The following is a 21,234-nucleotide window of genomic DNA, read 5'->3' on the forward strand; positions in this document are numbered from 1 at the left end:
GATGATGCAGGAGCCCATGTAACTGCATCGTTCAAGAAATCAAAGGAAGTTAGGCTCGTCATACAAGGAAGTTTTCAAAAATATGTCGTACAACTTGAAATGAAGCAGGAAGACGATCTTGTGGTCATCACGTTTGTTTCACAAATGCGTTGGGACCGCGTCCATGACTGTCGGGGTGTGCATCCTATCTTAAAACACCTATGTCGTGTTTAGTGTACGGTTGGGCCACAGACTATGAATCCCTTTGTGCTGACTTGGGTAATCGTGCCTCTTTTGTGAGCCTCGTGAATATGGAACTTGTAGCTCCTTATGTGCGGTATGTGACTATGTGACGTATGCACCTATGCATCTCTGTTGACTGCATATCAGCTTGGTTGGTGTGTTTTTACTAATGGCGTTTTGCTCCGCATTGCTTTACTACAAGTCCCATGATTCATCTGGTTTTGACGGATACTGTTTGCACAATAAGATGAATGTAAATCATAGACTAAGCTTCAATCTTGTCAATCCGTCTCACGTACTCACGAAAAACATGTGATTGGTACAACACTGGTAGATACCACCACCAACCTCCCTTTGTTCTTGATTGTCGTATTCAGCATCATGTGCCTGGCACATGCACCTGCATATCATGTGCTTGATACGTTCCGGTATGCATATGATACGCTTCTTGTACCTTGTACATGGCCCGGTGACATCTTGTGCTTTGTACACGACACGTAACTCCAGTTCACTCCACAGGCACTCGATTGCAAAGGCACGCCCAATATGTGCCAGGTACAAGGTGCAAATTGAGACTGCTGCAAATGTGCCATGCACGTCATTCAGTTTAGGTGTTGCCAAATCTCACGGGAGGCGGCGTGTGGTCCAGCCGACATTTCCCATGTGCCAGGTACATGTTTTAGCATGATGCTTTTCGTGTTTTCGTTAGAGCAACTCCAATGGGACGACCCAAACGGATAACGATTTTATCCGCTTTCTGTTCGTTTGGGTCGGCCGCCTGTCCGGCGTCCGCTCTATTTTAAATATGAGTTGGTAGCGTGTCCAACGTGCCGATCCATATGTACCGGCGTGGCGGGTTGGCCGCCCTATTTCAATAAATAGCTCATTTTTGCATTGAATTTGCATTTAAACATATAGTTAAATAACATAGTTTGAACAGAATAAAATAGCATAGTTTTACAAACCGAATAAAAATAAAAATGTCTCACATAGTTTTGCAAGCCGAATAAAATAAGATATATACATTGGTTGCCAACATGAGCCCACGTAGCCAAATAAAAATAAAAATGTCTCACATAGTTTTGCAAGCCGAATAAAAGAGGATATATTTATTGGTTGTCAACATGAGCCCACATATGCTCAACCAAATCATTTTGCAGTTGCACACGAGTTTTCCAATCACGCATGTCATGATGAAATTGGATGAACTGTTCAAACGTTGCCGCTCCTCCATGCTCAGGCACAACATTCTCACCCTAAAACTGAAACCCTTGATTGTACAGATGTTTCGGGCGCTTGTCTTCTACGATCATATTATGCATGATCACACAAGCAGTCATCACCTCCCACATTTTCTGCGTGCTCCAGGTATTAGCAGTATAATGAACGATGCCCCATCGAGATTGCAAAACACCAAAGGCATGCTCGACATCCTTCATAGTACTCTCTTGCTCTTGGGCAAATCTTTTCCTCTTCTCTCCGACAGGTTTTGCGATTGTCTTGACAATAGTGGTCCACTGAGGATAGATACTGTCACCCAGGTAGTATCCTTTGTCATAGTTGTGACCATTGATAGTAAAGTTCACCGATGGACTGTTGCCTTCGGCAAGCCTAGCAAACACCAGCGAGCGCTGAAGCACGTTGATATCATTGTGTGATCAGCCATGCCAAAGAAAGAGTGCCAGATCCAGAGATCTTGAGACGCCGTGGCCTCTAGTATGACAGTGCTAGCCCTGACATGGCCCTTATACTGCCCTTGCCAAACAGAAGGGTAGTTCTTCCACTCCCAGTGCATGCAGCCTATGCTGCCAAGCATCCCTGGAAAGTCCCTGCTGGCATTCATCGCCAACAAACGGGTTGTATCTTTAGGAGTCGGCTCTCTCAAATACTCATGGTCAAACACAGCAATAACAACCTTGCATAACTTATACACGGACTCTAGGCATGTAGACTCGCTCATACGAACGTACTCGTCAATGAGATCATCAGTCACTCTGTATGCAAGTATTCGGATGGCGGCAGTGCATTTCTGATAAGAGGAGAAACCAATCTTGACAACAACATCCTCTTTGCACTCGAAATAGTCATCATAGCCGACCACCCCCTCTCTAATATGGTTGAAAAGATGTCTACTCATACGGAAACGGCGGCGGAATTTTTGATGTTTGAACAACGGATTTGTTGTATCAAAGTAGGCCTTCCAAAGAAGGAAGTGACCGCTCTCTCGGTTGCGATTCAACGCCGGAAGGTGGCCCGGAATGGAGCCACGGAACAACGGCCGCTGGCTGTTGAGGTGGTGATGGACCAACACGGCAACCAATATCTCCTCGTCGTCAACGGACGACGAATCGTCGGAGTAGCAAAGGAAATTGTGAAAAAAGAACTCATCGACGGAGTCCATTCTGTACTTTGGAAAACTATCGAACAGCTTGCGGGCGTCGACGAAGGAGACAGCCGGCGAAGGGAGTCGCGGCGCGCACAGACCAGCTAGTTGCCCTGCCAACGTCCGACGAGTAGGCCGGCGTCCGACGAGCGTGCTGGTGAGGATCTGGCCGGGGCGGCGAGGCGGCTTCTTTTGGTCGCGGTCGCGGCTGTGTGGTGGTGGGGTGAGCGGGGTTGGGAAGCAGCCGGCTCCCTGGCGGCAAGACGGTGGTGGCGGGCGACGTGGGAGTTGGCGGCGTTGCTGGGCAGATGTTGCGGCGCCGGTAGCTGGCGGAGTCGCCGGAAAAAAATGAGCGACGGCGTCGGCGACGAAGGAGGCGGGCAAGGGTTGCTACTGGATGTGAGGGGAGGCCAATGTGCCACCGACCAGCGGGCCCGGGGGAGGATAAGGCGAGCGCGCGCACGTTCGTCTCGTGTCTACATCGACGCAAATCCGGCTGAAAAATGAGCCGGGAATGGGCCGCCTGCGGACGGAAAGCAGACGCGCGTCCGTTTGGGTCGGCGCGTTGGGCCGATTTTTGTGTCCGAGCCGACCCAAACAGACGCCAACGGACGAAATGAGTTACCCCGTTGGAGTTGCTCTTATGACTGATTTATTGAAACATAAGTTCGTCCAACCAACTCCAACTAATATTTAAAACAATGAAAATCATGCAACCAGTCGTTCGTAACTTGACATCCATACCAAACAACTTATATTTTTGTCCATGGTTTGAAATCATAATATATAGCTCCACATAGCCAATCTAGATCATTAACATACAAACACTTCGGCCCCAACAGAAACAGTCTCAGGCAAAAAATGCCCCCAAGAGACTTCATATTGTTACACCCTGACGTTCACTCGAAACTGCATGCTCTTTCATTCATCGATAGACTCGATGAACTGATGCGGCCTCCTTGCATTGTTCCCATTGAGATGCAATATGTCGTAAAGGTAACATGCTGCCAGATAACTGTCATCGTCCTGGATATGATTGCGGAGTCATGATCAAACAACTCACAGATGGTAGGAAAAGGAAATGATCAAGAAATTAGAACAGCTAACATTCCATTATATCTAATCCATTGTATCTAATCGGTCTTAACGTTTACTAAATCAACATACTCACCACATGAATATTATGACTCGCTTGGTCGCCACTGAAATTCCTGCAGAAGTTATGGCATAGAAACCATACAGGTGCCCGCAGGCATGATAGGTAGATATGATGATTTTCTGGATCCATAGAACATTAACCTTGTATAACATACGCATGTATAACAATAATAATTAAATGCTATATTCATGTAAATGGAACCTTGAGATTTTTTTTATTACCTTGCGGACAATTGGCGCTTAGGATGAATAAACATCATGTTATGTTCGACACCGTGGTTTTCCTGCGAATATCTTGTTTCATCTTCCCGGCGGCAGCACACAATACTTCAACGATATATCTTCCCCAATTGAACTTATCCAAGCTATCCGGGTCAACCAGTGCGGACCAATAGTCGGTGTAGAAGTAGTCGTTCTTGACTGTCGGTGCAAATACATGTGTCATCATGAAGACGATGTACGTAGTTTTGAATGCAGCCACCTCTGCTTGTGACATCTTCCCCTTATAGTCACGTGACAGTGTGGACTGTATGCTCTTCAGACTTCTTATCTCCTTATTCTCTATCCCCAATCGAGCTCGCAAGTATGCAAAAACAGTCTCGCTCCTAACAAGGGTTTTGTCCATCACATCTGTTCCAACTGCTGGCATTCTGAATACCTTCTCAACGTCGCTCTCGTTGAACTTAAAAATCTTATTCGGTCCCATGATAATGGCTTGTATGACTTCATCCACCATCCCTAAAAGCCAAACCATGTGCTAGACGCTTAACTTGCTGATCAGTTGCATGGATAGAGTGCCACCCCAACCCATCGAGGTAATGATGTCTCGTTTCTGCTGGTCAAACCATGATATAACAAAGTAACACTGAAAGGAGGACCGTTATATCCATCCCCCCTGTCTGATTCGTCCTCTTCAACGATCGTGGGTAGCTTGTTGAGCTTGCTGTAGTTCTGCACAATAATATCATTGATTTAATGTACAATTCTACAAGACGGATAAACAAAAATCGTTGGTTTCTATACTACGGCTATGTCCCGACGTACACCTCAGCGCATCCCATACACCATTCATTGATGAGATCAACGGCTAAGATCTATTTTATACTCTTACCTCTCATGTGAAAAGAGGGGGTAAGAGGGACCATGTTAAAACTGCTCAACTATATACCTTCATTCATGTACGATGGCAAACGTATCAGCTAATCTGTTCTAACCAAGCCGCCTGACCAGGTATCGACATGACAACTATACATATTGTGTAATTCGTTTGCATCCTCGGACCCCTTCCCAGAAATACAGATCGACAATCAAGATTAATTCTACATGCCATCTTACCAGCATGATGACTGCTTAGATGTGAACACCTGACAATAATTGCTGCCCCAACCCCGTTCCCAATCTGGCCTGCAGAACAATGTGATCCATGAATAATCACCTTCCTGATATGCACCCAATGCCAAAAAAGATCCCGACAGTCAAACAACCTATGCGCATATCTGAAATCACGCATTTACCTGAGATGGATCCATACTCCAGGAGGCGGCGAGATGACAGGGGCGGCGGTGCCCGCTGCGACCCGCGCTGGATTCCCCCGGCGGCCCGGCGGAGGATTTCCCCGGTGGCCCGCCCGTCCTGGCGCCTCCTCTTGTACCAGAGTCTCCTGCCTCCCGCTCAGATTTGGATTTCTACCATGCTCTGCCACTGATGAATCCCCCTCCCCCGCCGCCTAGCCTGCTCAATAATGGTACAAGGGGGAACACGTATGGACCAGAGTCACGGGCCTGCTTCTGGAGTGTCTCCAACCTGTTTGTCACTGAACAGTAGCCTAAGCTGAGATGTAGGAGATGTAGGCAGATCACGGTCGAGGGGAGTACTAACCCAAGCGATATAACCGTCGTCTGACTGTCTTACGGAAACGTCTGCCGCATATCCCGAGGAATATGGACGTACCAGATAAGCGGGTCGGGGTGCACATGCTCTGTTATATATTTTCGCAAGAATACGTCCAACTTGTATGCACTCAGCGTGTGTGGTAGGACCACGGAGATGTCCCTAACAAGGCTCCCAGTCAAACTGGACCAAACTCGGCCCATTCTTGGAGTCACTGATGACGGGGCACCATCGTTGCTTCGCTTGGACGGGCAACGCACCATGCTAGTGATCTGGACACGCCGGACTGACAACGTGAGTGGAGTTAGCAACACAGACCGTTGGCATCGCACCAAGATGATCGAGTTACAGCCACCCGAGTGGGGCAAGATGGACCAGCTGCAGTGCGTGTGCGCGGGCGAAACGAGCGGCATACTGCTCATCAAGGACAATCAAGAAGACATGTACATCATAGATCTCCAAACAGGGGCAATGGAGGCGGTCACGAACTGGTTTCGCGGCATTGTCATGATGGCTATCCCTTTTGAGATGGACTGGCCAGCCTTCTTCACGCGCCGCTTGGCAAACACTAGGGTCAAGCGAACCAAACCGAGAGGAGCTCTATCGAAAATTGGAGGAGTTCTATCAAAATTTGCTGACCCTTTTTGGGGGCCAATAGTTGTGTCACTTATCATTGGGTCAATTGCTATGAGCCGGGCCTAGTAAGATCTACATGAATCTAAGTTCTGGACGGAAGGTTTGACAAACTTGCAAGTTAATGAAGTAACCTACATATTGGATACAGCATTGAGCATGGTGCAGCGTCAAGGCAAGAAGCAAATGTTGCAAGGATTGCCGTGCTTCATCGGATAAAGAGCATAAAACTGTCATGTGCAGATTAATTTTTGCTTGTGGTCCAGAATAATGTTGCCTCTGTGTTTTATTGTCAGTTTTAACTTTAACCTCTATTTGTTAAGACTTGGTGTGCAAGCTGAACCTTTGATATTCTGTTGAACAAATAGTAATGAGTGCTGAATAGTATGCCTGTGAAGAATGCTTTGTTCAACAGAGGCAACGTTTACGATGCTCATCCACATCAAGAAGACTTCTCTTTTACTTTTAAATCACTCTTGTTTTTCTTCTTCTTCTTCGTCGAAAGGCCATTGGCCGAACTTTATTAGATAGAAAAGAGAGTACAACAAGGATAGTCTAGGAAACTTAGACTGAACCCAGAGTTTACAAACAGCCCTGCCAAGGGTCGGCCTCCAAAAAACAGAGGTGCCCCCGCTACAGCAACGATCTCGGACCACCCAGGTGAGGGCCGGTCTTGCAAAACATGAACACCCCCACAGCAACTAAGTTGGCAGATCAACGATGCATCCGGTGGCCCTCCACATGGCCACATCTTCTACTACCCGCTCCAGAACGCCGGACGGCGAAGCTGCCACCTGGTCAAAGATCCTGGAGTTTCTTTCTTTCCATATCCTCCAATGCATCAAGATCACCACCGTGTCAAAATTCCTTCGCATGTGCTTGGGAATGACAGCCCTGGTCTGCAACCACCACTCCCGAGTGGAGGCAAAGGTGTTATCGGGGATAAGGAAATCGGCGCCGGTCCAAGATCTGAAGCGCGCCCAAACTTGTTGTGTAAAACGGCAGTGGAGAAACAAGTGGGTGCAGTCTTCCGGCGCTTGAAGACACAAGGGGCAGACTCCGTTGGAAGGCCAATTCCTTTTCTGCAGATTGTCCGCCGTAAGGCAACGACGGTGCACCACGAGCCACATGAAGAATTTGCCGCGGGGGGGGGGCGCCTTGGATTTCCAAATAGGCTTGTAACAGTCGAAGCGAATGTTGCCTAGAAAGAACAGACGGTATGCACTTTGGACAGAGAACTGCTGGTTTTCCGTCAGGAGCCATCGCGGCGTGTCTCTCGCCTGGATTTAACATAGTGGCGTGTGCAATATCCCAGACCAAGAGGTACTGAGCAATGGCAGGGAGGGAGAGCCCACCCGCAATGTCATGTACCCAAGCCTGTCCGGTCAGCGCCTCCTTGACAGATCTCCCCCTGTCCTTGACAAAGGAGTAGAGTTGCGGTGTTGTTTGAGCAATTGAGCAGCCGGTGTCCAACCACTTATCAGTCCAGAACTTGGCTACCTCTCCTGACCCGAGCGTGATGCGGCAGGCTGCATTGAAGATTGCGTGGACCTCCTTCTCCGTAGTATCAGGCAGGCCATGCCACGGCCGCTCCTCTGCACTCCAACGTAACCAAGGCCATCTGCAGCGCAGCGTGAACCCAAACCATTTGATATTCAAAACACCCAATCCTCCGAGCTCCCGCGGCATGCACGCCCTGCTCCAAGGCATAAGGCAATGGCCACCACTAGTCTCCTCCTCCCCCTTCCAAATAAAACCACGACAGCGGCGGTTGATAGTCTTGCCCAGGCCGGCAGCGGGAGCGCTGCCATGATGTGGATGGGCAGTGCCATGAGGACTGAAGAGGTGAGCGTTAGCCGGCCTGCAACTGCTAACATCTTCGGTTTCCAACCCTTCATCTTGTTCGAGAGCTTATCAACCAAGGGCAGCAACTCGTGCCGCTTGAGCCTGTATATTGATAGAGGTATACCGAGATATAAGATAGGAAAGGCCTGTTGCCTGCACTGGAAGTGTCCAGCTACCTCTGCAGCCTGCACCTCATCACATCGTATGCAAGTGATGGTGCTCTTGTGCATATTGATCCGAAGCCCCGACGCCTCCCCAAAGAGCTGCAGAAGGGTTGATATAAGCAGGAGATCGTTACGCTCTGGCTTGAAGAACAGAACCGCGTCATCGGCAAAAACAGATGCATGCGGCACCCCTCTGTCGCAGCCAAGATCGGAGAGAAGATGGCACTGCCTTGCCCATTCCAACATGCCGTGAAGGGCGTCCATAGCCAGAATGAATAAGGCCGGGGAAACGGGGTCGCCCTGGCGGACGCCTTGGCCGAGGGCGAAGGAGGGGCCAAGCTCTCCGTTGATAAGGACGGAGGTGGAGGCAGTGGATAGCAGCCCGCAAATCCAGGAACGCCACCTCCGACCGAATCCCCGAGCAGACAGCACCTCCAGAAGAAATTCCCATGATAGAGTATCAAAGGCCTTGGGTATGTCAATTTTCATTAGCACCGAGGAGCAGCGCCGTCTGTGCAGCCACCTAGCTTTGTTCCTCACAAACTTGAAGTTCTCGTGGATATTGCGGCTAGTCACAAAAGCACTCTGAGCTTTCGAAATCAGACTTGGCAGAAGCGGAGCCAGACGGGTAGCGAGGACCTTAGCAAATATCTTGGCTACCCCGTGTATTAGGTTGATGGGCCTAAAGTCACCGATCTCCAGCGAGTTGGCTTTCTTGGGCAGGAGGGTGAGTATCGAGGTGTTAAGACCTCCAAAGGAGTAGAAGCGGCCGTCGTGCAGAGCCTTCATCACCGCCATCAGATCCGTGGCTATGACGTCCCAGCATGATTTGAAGAAGAGCCCTGAAAAACCGTCCGGCCTTGGTGCCCTGTCGGGGGGCATGTCCATGACAACACGCTTCACCTCATCGATCGTGAACTCTGATTCAAGCATGTCGGCCATCTCTGGTGACAGCATCCTCAAGCCCAATTCTTCCAGGCGCAGGCAGGCTCTCCTAAGGTTCTGATCCCGTGCGCCCATCAGCCTACAAAAGAACTCGTTGGCCATACTCAATTTGTCTTCCATGGCAGTAGCTGTTCTATCCCCGTGTTTGAGATACGGTATGAGGTGTTTCCGACGTCGCCCATTGTCCTTCATATGAAAGTATATGGAGTTGGCATCCCCTTCCCGAAGATCCCGAACCCTGGCTCTCTGCCGCAACCGCACCCGCTCGAGGGATGCGAACGCCAGGCACTTCCCCCTGAGAAAAGCACGCAGCTTCTTTTCCTCACTGGAAAGAGGACGTCTTTCTTGCGCGTTGTCAAGGCGTAAGATCACCTCGCTAGCCACCTGGAACTGAAGCGTCAGTTGACTCATGCTCCTTTGACCCCAGTTGCGTAGGGCTTTTGCAGTTCTGTGAAGTTTAGTGTTGAAGATTTTCATGGGGTCACTCCCCGGAACCTCTGGAGCCCAGGCGTCTTTCACCACATCCAAAAAGCCAGGCAACTTGCACCAATAATTCTCAAAGCGAAACCGAAAAGCCCTTGGTCGTGTGGACGAACAGGTGAGCAGCAAAGGGGTGTGATCTGAGATACTGGAGCTAAGCGAAAGCAAATCACTGATGGGGTACAAGTCCTCCCATGCATTGTTGAAGAGCACACGGTCCAGCCTTGCCAATATGGCGTTCTCCTGTTGATTGCACCAAGAGAAGCGACGCCCAATCAGAGGCATGTCGTGGAGCCCCAACTTGTTGATCGTGTGCCGAAACTTATTCATCAGCCTCCTGTTCACTCTCCCAGTGATGCGCTCCTCTGGGTTGCACACAATGTTGAAATCTCCATTCAGGATCCACAGCAAGCTCACGCGGTCTCCAAACTGCACAATTACCTCAAGGAATCTTGCTTTGTCTATGTCTTCTTGCGGCCCATACACCGAAGAAACCAACCACTCTTTGCCCTCTGCTAGAGAAAGAACTTGTGCCGATATCATGAACTCCTCTTTCTGGATGTTAGTCACCCGCAGCATATCAGACTTCCAAGCCAACAATATGCCACCACGTGTTCCTTCAGCCGGCAGGAAATCAAAACCATCGAAGGCAGGCCCTAGAGTTTCCCGAACCACAGTGTCATTCACCAGTGCCAACTTGGACTCTTGAAAGCAAACTAGGGATACATTGAGAGATTGCACGAAAAGCCTAACTGCGTTCCTCCGAGCAAGGTTATTGAGCCCCCTTACATTCCATACCATGACATCTAAAGACATACTCATGATGATAAAAGCAGAACCACCGATAAAACAGAGCAGCTTTAAGCGCCACACGGCTCTACCATCTCTGGCAGGGAGAAGGCATCAAAGCCCGCCTGTGGAGGCCCGTCGAAGTCGACCTCCCCGGGAGCGAAGATCGCGGTGATTGCCTTGACGTGGTGTGGAGCAAGCGGCTTGCCGAACAACTTGAGGTACTCGTCCAGAGCTTCTGAAGAGACCTGTTGTTCAGCCTGAATCACCCCCATCCGCTTCAGGAGCACCGATTGCGCCCGCTGCACAGGCCCTGTGTTGTGGGCTGGTGCATTTTTGCACAGCCTAGCGCTCCTCCTGGGCATAAAATTGGGCGGGAGGGCCTTCCTGCGCCTGACAAGAGCCGACGCTGCCGGCCTGGGGCCAAGAATGGACGGCGCCGGGGACGCCACCAGGCCGAGCCTCAGTGTCTTCGATGTCATCATAGCCCCCTGCATAGTGCCCGTTCCAACCCTAGCCGATGCCGGCGGCAGCAGCATGTGCTGAGGCAGAGGAACGGCGAAGGGGGTCTGGATTGGGCTGGTGCTGGCACTGCGAGTCGGCGCTACCCGCATGGATAAGCCCACCTCCTGGAGCAAGTCAGTGTTGTCCTCTTGATGAGCTTGTGGGTGCCCCAGGCATCCCTGAACCTCCACCTCCTCTTCCCCAGCCTGGTCAGCGTGTATCATCCCCGCCATCTCCTGAGTGCCTTTCCCAGCCTGCATTTGAGACACCGGGCTGAAGGACAGCCTTCGATGCGGCGGCGTGCCCCAGAGCGCGGAATTCCGAACGGGAGGCGTGCTTCCAAGTGCCTTAGATCCAACCGCAGTGGAAGCCTCGGAGCCGAGCAGCAAGGGCGTGTCCGCCAGGGCCCTCGAGCCAACAACAGTTGATGCTAGAGAAGCACAAGAGCGCACGGCAGCCAGGGGCAACCTGGCGACTGGACTCCCAGCCGGCAAGCCAGCGTGCGCACCTGCTGCGGCCGCCGAAGAGGATGACGAGCCAGGCCTCCCAGAGACCGCCACCAGCGTCGAGCGCGTCGCCTGGACCGGAGCTTCCAGAGGATGAGCAGACCCCGGAGCAAGGAGGTGCGCGGGTACCGCCATTCCCCCTGCCGGCGCCAGGACACCCATGACCCTGTGGCCACCTCCCCAGTCGCCTGCCATGCCATAGCCACCAGGCCCGCCGAACGGATGCCCACCGGAGTTGGGCACATTGCCCCTTCCAGTACCATCAATCCTGCCCCAGTAGCAGCTTCTTGAATAGTCGTGCCGCCTTGTGAGATCCTCGTCGTCATCTGGTTGGAAATTGGGGCGCAGCTCCAAGTATGGGACAGTACGATCCACCACATCGATGACATGGATGGTGAGCGGGTGGATGAGTGTGATCCTCTCAGTCGGCGGGGCAGGGAGAGGAGGTGATGCCGGGTTGTCTTTGCCGAAGGAGGTCGGTAAGCCCACCGGCTCCGTAATCTCCAAATCATAGATCTTCGGGACCGTCGACGGATTCTTCAACCAGGCAGTGACCTGGAGTTGCCACCGGTCCTCCGGCGGAAGGATTTCAACCAGCTGGCCATTGAGATTGTTGAGCAGCTGGCTGATGGCGCTGTACTCCCACGCATTTGCCGGTAGCCCCTCAATCCCCAGCCGGCAAAAGAACTCCATAGAGCCACTGGAGGCAAGCGCGCTCCGGTGCCAACGCTGGAACACGATAGGCGCCCCCTTGCAGCGCAGCTTGCCGGAGTCGAGGAAGACCCTATCACAGTCCGCAGTGGAGGCAAAAGTGATGAAGAAATCCGCCGGGTGAGAGACCTCCACCCGGACATGCCGCCGCTCCACGCCGCAGATCCGGGCGAGGGATTGGACCAGGGCCTCCGGAGAGATGGGCGGCCGTCGGCCCCCCACCGTGGCCAGCAGCGCCCGGCTACGAAAGTCCGCCTCCGGCGCATCCATACCCGGGGTGCGGGAGATGATTCCGCCGCCACGCTCCGGCCGCAGATCTGGGTCCCCATGCGTGAGGACCTCCCCTGGGAAGCGCGCCTGGGCCAGCGGAGGGTAGTGCGCCATGGACTGCAGCGGTGGCGGGCGGCGGTGACGACTCGGAGGAGGGGGGCGACCGGACCAGCGAACGGGCGGCGCCGCGCTGGGTAGCCCGGCCAGATCTGGGCGGCGGGGGGGAGGCGAGGAGCTAGGGGAGGGGGGCAGTCACGGGCGATGTGTCTAGAGATCCAACACTTATGACAACGGATCTCACCGGTGCACTCCTCTTTGTGGTGCCCCGACTCCAGACACCTAAAACACCTGTCCAGCAGCCACCGAGGTATCCAAAGCTTGAGCCCCGACGAACGGCTGACAGTGGGCAACTTCTCTTGACGGCGCTGGTGGCGACGGCTGCGCACCTCCGTCCAGCCATCATTGTTAGGTTCAAGATTCCATCGAGGCGGGCCTGGAACGGCTCGGTAACAGGACATCGGAGGCCGGATGGGCGGAGCCATCCGTACCAACACGCGAGCAGGCAGGAGCGTTATCTGGCCGACGGGCGTCGGAGCACGGACCGGCGGGTGGGGCTGGGGGTGGGCACGACGGGGGCCGGAGGCAACACGGGGCGCGGACGGAGCGTGGGAGCAAGATGACCGTTGGGACGCCATGTGCCGGGGCATACTTGGCATACCCCGTATGTCCGCCCGGGATCAATGTTCACGGACATATGCCGAAGCAATTTTGCGGGGCAGTGTTGCAGATGCCCTTAACTGCTACTAGTGATTTGCATGTCCCTCCTCTTCTTCTTCTTCCACTGTTATGTAAGAGACATGTCCCATCAAATAAATCCAGGATATTTTATATATGAGAAATTTAACAAAACTAGATATAAATTAACTGGAAGTTGATTTTCACCAAAGCACAAATGGCAAAACTATAAAACATATGGATTGTACCATCGAAAATCTAATTTCCGTCAACTGTATCTGTGCACGCCTCATACCAACTATAGAACGATGATGACCATGTGTTTTCATCCCCCCCCCCCCCCCCCCCCTCCCCGCCAAGTACCCTTGAGTGGTGCTTCGTTGGCCTTTGTTGGTAAATGCCGTCTCTTTTTCAGTGTGATTATGAGTGATTCGGCACATAGAAAAAGATATAATGGTAAGGAAATTACATAGTACACATTGTCGTTCTACAAACCAACCGACATTCTCATGTATACTTCCATATCTTTTTTTAGGGCTACTTCCATATCTCCAAGGTGATGTAAATCCAATAGGATTCCTCTGCGAAGATGTAGATATACGAACTCTTAAAATAACCTTCGGTTTACAGGCGCATGAAACTAAAAGTGGTTTATTGATAGGAAAATGATCTTAATCAACCGGCTGATCCAGCAATTGCATCCGCTGCCTCCGTCATCAGACACGTGTCCCTGGCAAACAATTATAGCATCGCACGGTCATATCTTTATCTACTCTTTTTGGTTCTCATCCACTTGTTACTTTCCCCACCGAAAGCAACTCCGTCGTCTTCCTCAATCTATCTCGCGTTTTCTCTCTCATAGCGTTGCTCCACGCCAAGCTGGTCGTTGCTCCCGCTTTGTCGCGTGCCGCCGCCACCGCAAGGACTGCTGCAGGCCACAACTCTTTTTGTTTCTGAGATCTCCATCCATGGCGCTCTAAACGTCGCCGTCGCCCGTCGAGCTGCAAGTCCTTCTCTCCTGATTGTCCTCTCCAACTGCTCCTCTTCCCGCCTCCTATGCCTGCATGGGTCCTGTTGCAGAAATTTAGATGCGGCAGAGATCTTATTTAATTTTTGCAACAAGAGTCTTGTGGCAGAAAATAGGACGTAACGGAAGATGTTGTTGTAATTTTTGCAACAAGGATCTTGTTGCAGAAAATTAGACGCGTGAAAGATGTACAGAAAATTAGACGCTTGTTTCTGCAACTCGACTGTTGTTTCAGGAAATTTGTAGAAGATAAGGTTTCGCAACAAGGTCTTGTTGCAGGAAATCAGAGAAGACTAGATCTTGTAACAAGAGCATTGTTGCGGGAAATTAGAGAGGAGGATTGAACGGCTCGCGTCACGCATTGAATGGCTCGCGAGACGCTTGTTTTTGCAACTCAATCGTTGTTTCAGTAATTGGTGGGTTGGGGGAGGAGACCGAGCCACGCGCCAGAATAGATCGGACGGCTGCGCGCGCGTACATCGAACAGCTGTCGAGGTGGCGGATGTGTCATACAGATCAGCCGGCGGACGCGTAGCGTCTCCCTTATTGATAAGACACCATCTAACAAGAACAAAAGGCAATAAACTATATCTCTTGGTTTTTTTCTCTATAATAAACATCGTCAGTTTGGAACACTTTGTCTTTTTATCTTTCATGATGAAGATTACAAGAAACAGAAATACTCCCTCTGAAAATAAATGTAAGACGTTTCTAATATTTGTTTATAGAAGGAGTACCAGGTATTCTTAATTGGGACACGAAGTGGAAAAATAAACCCATGGATGCTCGGTTTTTCATATAGTGAAGAATAGTTCCCACAGTAACCACAGTTTCTACGGGCTCGCACTTGAGGAACAACCAACGCCGACGGGAGGACACGGACGGCCCGTCACGGACGGAGGAGTTCTATCCTCATGTGTGTCGGACACGCACCTCATGTCGTCCTTGTCGACCCCGGTAACCAACAACCAGGCCTGGCGGTACTTTTCCAATAGTCGGGCCGGGTCAAGGCTGGCTCTGCAATCAGACCCGGGAGACGGCCGCCCATCTATCTCTATTTTATTGGAAATATGAGCAAATTACTACAAGATTTAATCCGAATAAACAGAAGATATATCATGATCACAACAGTAGAAATTAAACTAATCATGCAAACTAGCATAGCAGATGAACATATCACATCTAGAGCATATACTAGAAGCATGAATTCTACCACGATCTCGAATAGGAAGAATTGAATCACATACGGTGCAACGGGTGCAGCACCGCCGGCGTTGACGTTATCGCCCATGTCGTCGAAGACGAGGTTGCCGAGGTCGGGGAAGAAGTTGTCGTTCGCGAAGTCGTCGCTGCCAGCAGTTGCCGAGGTAGACGTCTGCCTGACTATGTAGTGCGGGCCGGGTAGGTCGTGGGAGTAAACCCCACGTCCGAGTCGTCACGATCCAAAAGAATCAAAAACGGTTCAGTAATTAACGCATCCTTTAATTATTAATTAATGACTTATTAGTTTTCTCATGTAGCAAAAATATAGACAATGTGCATAGCTCTGTCCTCGGCTCAATCCCGCAACCCGCGGCGCGGCGGGACGAGGCGAGCGAGGAGGAGGAGCGCGCGTGTAGGTCTCCTCTTCTCATGCTCATACAAGTGGTAGAAGAGCCCACCTTATAAAGAGGTGCAACTCTCTCTCAACTTTCGGAGTGGGACTAAACTTTAGCCTCACTTACTCCACTCACATGTGTGCATAAATGGGTCAAAGAGAATTTCAGAATTTTAGTTAGGCTTTGGGCCAAGGCCTACTAGCAAAATTCCAACATATTTTGCCCTTTTGCTAAGGAGGTGTGGCGAAATTTCGCGGACTCTCCTGCGTCCATGGTTACAAGTGTGCTCTCTGCTCCGTCAGTTAACAAGTGGTGGGCTCGTCTTCATACTGCTGCGCCTATCATTGATAGCAAGATTAGTGTCTCCACTGCTATGTACATCGCTTGGCATATCTGAAAGGAGAGGAATGCCAGAATTTTTTAGCACAAAGCGGCACCGGCGCATTTAGTCGCGGGCAAAGCAAAGGCTGATATCTGCATGTTTCAAGAGGCAGCCAATATGTAACTAAACTCCCTTCTTCTTCTTTTTTACTTTTGTTCTTTGCTCCCTCTTGAGGCCCTGCGGCTGTTCCCAGCCTGCTCCCAAACTGTAATGGACACTATTTTTCCCTACTTAATGCAAAGCAGAGCTCCTGCTAGTTCGTAAAAAAAAAGGCTGGCTTTGCCTGTAACCCAGCCCCGTCCGGGACAATACCTGGGTTTAGAACGAAGAGCGTGACGAAACTTGCAGCCCGGCCCAATAGCGGCACTGTATCGTGGTAGCCTGCTCAAATCCTACCCAGATGCTCAAAAAAAAACGTAAAAATCCTACCCAGATGCTCAAAAAAAAACGTAAAAATCCTACCCCGACTCCGACACCAGCACGAACCTGCATACATACGAGACGGTATATACCACTATAAACACACCGGCAGATGCACGATCGCTCCCGTTGCTTCCCCAAACATCTGCTCCCGATCCAATCTCACCCCGCCAACTACAAACACACGTGGCCGGCGGGGAATCGTCGATCGAGTTCGCTATTACGTACTACGTACTTGACGGAGTCGATTGGCATGGACATCCCCCACGAATTCCAACTGCTGCTACGACCATCACAAGCAGTACAAGACTTTGTACTCCCGGCCGAAGTACAAGACTTGCTGCGACAACTACAACAAGAAGAAGGTGACTTTCTACCTGACCCCGATGCCATGTTCCGCGAGATTGTCCGCCTCGGCTATACCTACATTACCGAGGCGAACATGGACGACATCACCCCACAGATTAGCGTCGCGGGTGCTCCAGACCCAGCGTTGGCCGTGGCGGTGGCAGAGGCGCTCAAGATTGTGGACGCGCCAGCCGACGGGCACGACTGTCCGATTTGCATGAAGGACCACGACTCGGCGGCATGGAAGGAGACGCCGTGCGAGCACCGGTTCCACGGGCGATGCGTGGAGAGGTGGCTGCAAGCCAAGGGGAGCTGCCCTATGTGCCGGCGCCAGGTGGTGACCATGGCCCCCCGCCACCACCGCCCCTAGTACCACTGTGTTCACAGATTTAGAGCTGGATGTCATCATGGACGTCATGAATCAGTTGTCTCTCTAGGCAAATTAATCCCTAGTTCCATAGTAACAGTTAAGAAAAATGTCCTCATACCTCTGATGTTGCACGCTAGCCAAAGAATGCATGAAGTAACCTTTTACATGTATCAGAGAAAAGAAGGCCCTGCATTGCATTTGCTTGGTTCATCTGCATTAAGGAAGTGAATCCAAAATTTTGTAAAATCTACATCATATTCCTCGTTTAACGCACGATTCTGAATTGAAACTATTGTGAATGCAGCAATGCAAGGCTTTGAAAATTGTGAACTATAATCATGATCTGCAAAGATAACTACCATATATGTAATCATAAACCTGTGTCTCAGTCCTACACACTACATCACGGTAGATATTAGGAGGCATTCAAAAACGCCTTTGAAAGGCCAAAAAATGCCTTCAAAGATGTAAGCAGGCGTTTTAGAAAAATGCTAGGGACGATCGCGAAGGAAAAAGCCTATGCAGGCACTTTTGGAGTGTGCCTTCGAATGCTCAGCCTAGGCAGGCACTTCTGAAAACGCCTCCGATGCTCAGGACCTTTGAGGGCATCTTGATGCTCAGGACCTTTGAGGGCATCTTGAAGAACGACTGTAAAAACTGCACCTGCTGAAATTACAAACCTTGCCAGTGCTGCTGGGTCTTAGAGCAACTCCAATGGGATGACCCATTTCGTCCGTTTGGATTATCCGGACATAAAATCTGGCCCAACGAGGCGACCCAAACGGACGTCCGTGTCTGCCTGTTGTCCGTTTGTCCTCTGCCCCGATCCAAATTGAACGCAAAAATGGGCCATGAATGGGTCCGCGGCGGACAAAACGAGTGCTCTCGTCCGCTGCTGCCCTCTCGTGTCCGCCCCTGGACCCACGTATCAGTGACACAGCACGTCCCCACCTAATCCAGCGCCGCCCACACGCGTTGTCCCACCCCTCGCCGGTGTCGAGGCCCATCTACCTCCACAACCGCTGCAACGAGGAGCGAGCCCACCGACGCAGGCCGCCACCTACCGCGGCGGAGCAGCTGGCGCCGGCGCTGGAGCTCATGGGGGGAGGTGCTGCAGCCCGCGGCGGAGCGAGCCCCCGACTTCAGCGCCGGCAAGATCCTGCGGCGGCGTAGGGCCGGCGCGACGGGGGGCGGAGGGCGCGATGGGGTGCCCGCCGGCGAGGAGGAGCGGAGGGGCGACGCGAGAGGTGCCCGCCGCCGATCCAGAGGAAGAAGCGCTCGGTGGGGGACCTCCAGAGCCCCGGCCTGCGCGGAGTGAGCTCTCGACTTCAGCACCGGCAAGATCCTGCGGCGGCAGGGGGGTAGGGAGCGACGCGGCTGGAAGCAGCGGCGGCGCGACAGGGGTCGGAGGGAGCGACGCGGCTGGAAGCAGTGGGGCACCACGACGAGGAGCAGAGGGGCGTCACGGGGAGGTGCCCGCCGGCGAGAAGGAAGGGAGGGGCGACGCGACTGGGAGCAGAGGTGTCTGCCAGCGAGGAGGAGTAGAGGAGCGACTGAGAGCAGAGGTGCATGTCCGTTTTTGCGTCTGTGCGTTGGGAGCAGTCGTCGTCCGTGTCATATCCGCTAGGCGGACGGGTGACCCAAACGGACAAAAGGCGGACAAAATCCATGTCTGTTTGGGTCGCCTCATTGGAGTTGCTCTTACACACCTCCGATGCTCAACCCACCACCAACCAATACAGCTCGGCTCTCAATCAATGCCCAACGGAAACACACTGGTGCTGCTGCTGACTGGCCTTGCCTCATCCATATCTATCTATCGTAGAGGTATGTGAATATCATTCCTTTTCGGCTTATGTATGAGAACTCTTACGCCAGGTAATGCAGCTCTCCTTTTAAACCCGTCAAATTTTAGCTGGGCGGGCGGTATGGGACTAAACAAATTGCAACTTTGTATTCCAGCGAGGAATAGTTCACGCAAAAATTGAATAACGGAAACACACTGGTGCTGCTGACTGGCCTTGCCTCATCCATATCTATCTATCGTAGATGTATGTGAATATCATTCCTTTTCGGCTTATGTATGAGAACTCTTATGCCAGGTAATGCGGCTCTCCTTTTAAACCCGTCAAATTTTAGCTGGGCGGGCGGTATGGGACTAAACAAATTGCAACTTTGTATTCCAGTGAGGAATAGCTCACGCAAAAATTGAATAACGGAAACACACTGGTGCTGCTGACTAGCCTTGCCTCATCCATATCTATCTATCGTAGAGGTATGTGAATATCATTCCTTTTCGGCTTATGTATGACAACTCTTACGCCAGGTAATGCGGCTCTCCTTTTAAACCCGTCAAATTTTAGCTAGGCGGGCGGTATGGGACTAAACAAATTGCAACTTTGTATTCCAGCGAGGAATAGCTCACACAAAAATTGAATAACGGAAACACACTGGTGCTGCTGACTGGCGTTGCCTCATCCATATCTATCTATCGTAGAGGTATGTGAATATCATTCCTTTTCGGCTTATGTATGAGAACTCTTACGTCAGGTAATGCGGCTCTCCTTTTAAACCCATCAAATTTTAGCTGGGCGGGCGGTATGGGACTAAACAAATTGCAACTTTGTATTTCGGCGAGGAATAGCTCACGCAAAAATTGAATAATGGAAACACACTGGTGCTGCTGACTGGCCTTGCCTCATCCATATCTATCTATCGTAGAGGTATGTGAATATCATTTCTTTTTGGCTTATGTATGAGAACTCTTACGCCAGGTAATGCGGCTCTCCATTTAAACCCGTCAAATTTTAGCTGGGCAGGCGGTATGGGACTAAACAAATTGCAACTTTGTATTCCAGCGAGGAATAGCTCACGCAAAAATTGAATAACGGAAACACACCAGTGCTGCTGACTGGCCTTGCCTCATCCATATCTATCTATCGTAGAGGTATATGAATATCATTCCTTTTCGGCTTATGTATGAGAACTCTTACGCCAGGTAATGTGACCTGCTGTTTTTCATAAGACCCGCCAACCAGCAAACCAGTAGATTATTTGTTGCTGGTAAAAGCATAGCCTTCATATAGCAACTCCATCTGGACACACGTGGGCCGCAAGAGTGGAAGACCGTACAGGTATATCTTCCATACAATAGGGACTAAATTGAAAATGTAAACAAGATCGAGGCATTTTTCTCCAAAACGCCTCCAAGTGTGTGCTGGCATTTTCAATACGCCCCCTAAACTATTACATATTACTGCATTTTTTTCAAAACGCCAGTAATTAAGCACTTTTTGAGGCATTCCTCATAAGTGCCTCCTATCAAGAGACCTTTGAAGGCGTTTTGTTCGGAATGCCTTTAAGAGGGGTAATCTAAGGCACTTTTTTAATGCATTTATTTCTTCACTGTGCTGTAGTGACAGTCATAATCTTATAGGAAGGCAGTTAAGCCAATGACAAGGAAAACCTGCATTTCATTTTTAGAAGGATATGCAACAGCCATGATATGCGCTGTAGTTCTGGAAGGAAACTACCATCTTGGAGAACATATTCTTCACTGAAATTCAATTAATATCCCAAATGATAAGTGACACACATGTGGCACGAAGGAACATGGTCCAAACGTTTTCATTACCATCCATTTTGTCACATCAAACAGATGACATCAACGAAATCTTTTTGATTTTTCAGACTTAAAAGATTCCATATTGATATGTTTTGACGATTTTTTGGCTAAAAATTGCCATAATGTTACACTGAAGTTGCCATCTCTTCTTTTTGAGGGAGGATTTCGTACGTCGTTTCGTTGGTATGCACCCTCCCATCGATCGAAAGGACTCCCCCGTACCCCCACC

General features: G+C 50.8%; 1 long non-coding RNA gene across 2 annotated transcripts; it reads right to left on the minus strand.

The window, feature by feature from the left end:
- Window positions 1–3,240: 3,240 nt before the first annotated feature.
- LOC125537606 lies at window positions 3,241–5,610 on the minus strand. 2 transcript variants are annotated; one of them, XR_007296005.1, is made up of 5 exons: window positions 5,278–5,607; window positions 5,099–5,167; window positions 3,986–4,714; window positions 3,777–3,883; window positions 3,241–3,631 (listed from the first exon to the last, which is right to left on the minus strand). It is a non-coding gene; the product is annotated as an uncharacterized LOC125537606 (long non-coding RNA). The 2 variants fall into 2 exon arrangements; XR_007296004.1 differs by having other exon boundaries at window positions 3,777–4,714; window positions 5,278–5,610.
- Window positions 5,611–21,234: the final 15,624 nt, after the last annotated feature.

Source organism: Triticum urartu, chromosome 1 (genome assembly GCF_003073215.2).
Source record: "Triticum urartu cultivar G1812 chromosome 1, Tu2.1, whole genome shotgun sequence".
NCBI classification, from domain to species: Eukaryota; Viridiplantae; Streptophyta; class Magnoliopsida; order Poales; family Poaceae; genus Triticum; species Triticum urartu.